The sequence below is a fragment of the Zea mays genome, chromosome 2, assembly GCF_902167145.1.
Source record: "Zea mays cultivar B73 chromosome 2, Zm-B73-REFERENCE-NAM-5.0, whole genome shotgun sequence".
NCBI lineage: Eukaryota > Viridiplantae > Streptophyta > Magnoliopsida > Poales > Poaceae > Zea > Zea mays.
In genome coordinates, this window is record NC_050097.1 from 47,532,539 (window position 1) to 47,537,271 (window position 4,733).

At 45.7% G+C, this 4,733-nt stretch overlaps 1 pseudogene; it reads right to left on the reverse strand.

The window, feature by feature from the left end:
- Positions 1-220: 220 nt before the first annotated feature.
- On the reverse strand, positions 221-995 carry LOC118476308 (uncharacterized; annotated as a pseudogene).
- Positions 996-4,733: the final 3,738 nt, after the last annotated feature.

Genomic DNA, 4,733 nt, shown 5'->3' on the forward strand with positions numbered 1-4,733 from the left:
TGATTTTTTTTGAATGAAACACTTGTGCTCACCAGTTATCGTGTCATCTTGTCCACATTGTCTCAACTTTTTGTATTCACGTCGCTTATGCAGTAGAATTTCTCTATCTGCATCATCCATATTGATGTACCTCGCTCGGTTCATTATGAAGTTGCCCATGGTAGATGCAGTAGTTGATGAAGACAAATAAAAATCAAAGAATAAGTTATGTGAGTAGTAATTATAACAATGAATACCTACCAGAAAAGTTGCCATGGCACCTATATTTGAAATGAGGTTAGTTGATACGGGTGCACTACATATTTCGTGACCGTATTGATTGTAGGTTGAAGGTTGAGAAATGGTTGAACATAGTTCCCCTACTGTTGGCAGTTGGTGCAAAGAGCCCCTCGCACCATGAGGCGTTACCGCCTCTTCCACGTGTGTGTTATCGTCTCTAGTGGTTTGTATTACGACGAAGATCCAGTAGCATAAGCCCGTGTCTGTCTGGGCAAGTATAGTACTACAACATGAAGAATGATTATTAGTAACTAAAAAATAGGACGATGTAAATTCTCGACAGGAAGTAGTTGTGTCAGCCTTCTTCCTCGCTCGGTAATCAAGCATTCTTTTATTTCTTGCCTCACTTTCTTCGTTGGTTTATTCAACCTTTCTTCTTGCACGGTATTCTCGTTGTTTTCTATCCCTCTCCTCCTGATGACGCTCATGTTCATCGGACAGGCCTGGTTGTGGGGCCATATATGTATTTCAAAAATGTTCGACATCAATAATAAATAATGAAATGGAAATACCGTGCTACTTGGTTTGATTATGCATGAACCTGTGACAATTTGGTTAGATATATCTGTAAGCGCAGTCCGTCGTCTGGTTCCCATTGTGTTTGGTGTACTACATAATTCATCACTGTATCCACTATATGTGTGTTGATAATGTCAGATGTAGTAATCATTTGTATGTAGCCACTCCATGGGATCACTTGGACTAATTGAGTCCATGTATTGAAATCCCAATTCCTAAGAAATTATTGAACATGGTGTCTGCAATGAGCAGCCCGTACCATATGGCATCTCAGCCAGTGCCACATGTGTGTTGTCCCCTCCAGGAGCTTGCATTAAGATCGAAGATCCAAAACCATAACATTGGGACTGTCCAGGCGAGCATAGCACTACAATAGATAGATGAATTATTGTTAAAAAACAACAGAATGTAGTTGTTGAGTGCAGGCAACGACCGCGTGGATGGTCCGCGCGTGCGCAGAATCAGTTAGGGTTCTGAGTTTCTCATGGGATTTGTTATCTAAACCCACGAGATTAGCTCGGGAAACGACTTGTAGTGGATCCAGACCTCCCCCTTTATATAGATGAAGGGCTACAGCCGATTGAACCCCCCACAATCGATCAAATCAAGTCTATTTCTCGTTTTACTTATGCATTAGGAGTAGTTCTAGTTTAGCTCTAGGTTAGCATTACCCTACCCTAAATTATTCGCTTCTCTTCAGCTCTACGTCGATTAGATGTGTCTAGGGTGGCCTGGCGACCCTAGACAAAGCCTAGGATCTCTCCTCCCCGACAGGGTCCCTCCGAGGAGTGAGATTCAGGCGCCGCCGGTGAACTCCGTCGCCCATACGCATGCACGGACCGTCTGGCCTCTAGGCATGGACCGTCCGGCCCGTCAGGCAGAACCCGAGCCCTATGCCAGGTCATGGACCGTCCGGCCCCTGGCCGCGGACCATCCGCTCCTGTGCTGAGAGCACCACCGCAGGTTCTCAGCGCCGTGATTGGTGCCCGGATCGGCGCCAACACATTTTTGGCGACTCCGCTGGGGAAAGGTGTCTAGATCTACTAAAAATTAGACCCTCAAATGGTTGGTTCTAAAGATCACACCGATATCTCCCCGGACAATATCCCGAAGCCGGATGTTGAAAGTCTAACGGTCGATGAGCAACAACAATACGAGGACTACATGCGTCAAGCGAAGGAGAAATTCTTGTCACAATACACGGTGGATCGCCACCAGAAAGTTGTCAAACATGGAGAGACCGACGCCGCATATCTTCTATCTTCGCTTCAAGTCCCCAACGTAAGTAAACCCGACGACATCCAATATATTAAACAGTATGTAGATCATCAGCATAATCAAATGAAACAACAAATTGGAGGGTTAGAAGAATCAATTAGAAAATTAACATGTACGTTGGAGAAGTCTGTTGCTCCTAGTTTTCCATCATATGAAACTATATGAAACTAGTAACATGATATCTATGTCTAATACATAGACGACAAATGGGGATTCGCAGCCCCAGCGATTATATGGTATGTCGATGAACTCATATCTAGGGCAAGTACCACCACCGCCGTCCCTGCTTGGTAGATCAGCGCCCCTGGACACGGTCGGATCGTCCGAGCTTTTGCCCGGACAGTCCAACCCTTACGCAGACCATCCGGCTTTCCCTGCCGGACAGTTCGGGACCGCACCAGGGCTACCGCGTGGCGCCGCAATAATAGCGAACACAACCGGCTAGTTCGGATGTACCACCGGACAAACCGGATGCGCATATGCAGAACCTACTGTCGCACACTACGCACCAAATTATTACACACCACAGCAGCAGTACGTTCCGCCCCCTACATATTTAAACCACAGCACGTCATACGATCACAGGCCGATCAACATTATCGATCGGTCACGACAAGAAGGTCGGCATAACAATGCCCGACCGAATGAACCCCACAACCTAGGGTCTAGTGGTTTGCCACCGGGCGCAATGGAGAAAATTAGGGAAGAGATGGATGAACTATTTCAAGATAGACTTGGAGTTAGTGTAGCTAGAGTGGGGCAATCATATCAGAAGCCATATGATCACCGGTTTGACACTGTCCCATATCCACAAGGGGCAAGGATACCAGAATTTTCTAAGTTCTATGGTGAAAATGGGAGAAGCACACACGAACATATATGCCAATTCCTAGCACACCTAGGCGAATTGGCCGATGGGGAAGCATTTCATGTTTGTTTATTTTCTTTATCCCTTAATGGTGCCGCTTTTGCATGGTACACCGCCCTGCCTCCTAATTCCATTAATTCCTGGAATGATTTAGAGAGTAAATTTCATGAACATTTCTTTTCCGAGGAATATGAATTAGGGCTAGCTGATTTAGCTTCAGTCCAACAGGGACGCGAAGAATCGGTTAATGATTATATTCGGAGGTTCCGAGACATTAGAAACCGATGGTTTCGAATCCATGTCGCAGACAAAGAGCTAGCAGGGCTGGCTTTTAATGGGTTGCTATCCTACTTATGAGACAAATTAGATGGGACCCAGTTCTTTTCAATAGCTCAGCTACATCAGCGGGCTTTAGCCTGTGAAAGCCGATCTAAAGAGACATCAAAATCGGTCGCCCGTACTATACATCTAGTAGAGCGTGATGATTCAGATGATGAATCCGCACAGGTATATACCACTGAGTTTGTTTGGCCAACAAAGGCCAAATCTTCTACATGTTCTTCCTTACAGCCGGTTCAAAAGAATCGGCAAGAAGAAATTAAATTTACCTTTAATGTTGCCAAATGTGATAGGATATTTGATGAACTACTAAAAATGGCAACATTAAATTAACTCATACTATTCCTCCTACGGAAGAATTAAAGAGACGTGCTTATTGTAAGTGGCATAATTATTTTTCTCATGCCTTCAATGATTGTAATGTTTTTCGTCGTCAGATACAATCGACCATAAATGAGGGCCGGTTGGTTTTTCAGGAGATGCAAGTGGACACGCAGCCATTTCCTGTCAATACCATAGAACCCACATGCAAAGAGGTCTTGGTTCGGCCCGAGGTGCCCGATAAAGGCAAAGGCGAAAACATCGTCATTAGCGATCCTCGCACGTCAAATATATCACAAGAAGAGATTGCTCGGAAGGCTCTGGACAAGAAGACTAGCAAGTCCGGAGGCGTCGGGGGGCAGACTCGATTGAGGAACCGAGCACGACAACCTGACCTGAGCATCGTGGACGGTCCGACACCTACATGTGGACGGTCTGGTGCTCAAACAGACGGTCCGACTGACTTAGCCAGACAGTCCGCCCATGGCCAGAGGCGTCAGCCTCCACATAAAGCAAGGAAAGAAACGCAAGGGCAAAGCACACATGGTCGGCTAGTCAAAGTCGGCCCTACTTTTGATCAATTACTCTCCAAATATCCTAGAAAGAAGGTCGTTCTATGTGATCGGCCAACAAAGAAACCTTGACCACCCGATAAAACAAAACGATCGAACAAAATGGTCCGAAAGGCAACGTAACAAGCATTGCTTATTCATCCTATGATGTCAGGATGCTTTCCACTCGTCTACTCATCGTTGATATATTGTCCTGTTCAAATATAGGATGGTACGACAATGAACCCATGGTATATGCATAGTCCCTTTGTCTATTCAGGCTGGGGGGAACCTCCATCCTATTCCTTTTGATCCATTGATCAAATGCTCATGTCCGACAAAGATGCAATCCGAAACGACCTTTATGCATTGGGGCTTGATTAAATGGTCACCATATTGGATTGAAAAGTCGGTGACTTGCATCAGGCTTAGTTCATATGCTTTTGGTTTGTCAACCTCCACCAAAAGGCAGGGACATATGTTGAGTGCAGGAAACGACCGCGCGGACGGTCCGGCTCTGAGGCCGGACGGTCCGCAATGGTGGCACGGACGGTTTGCGTGTGCACAAAATAAGTTAG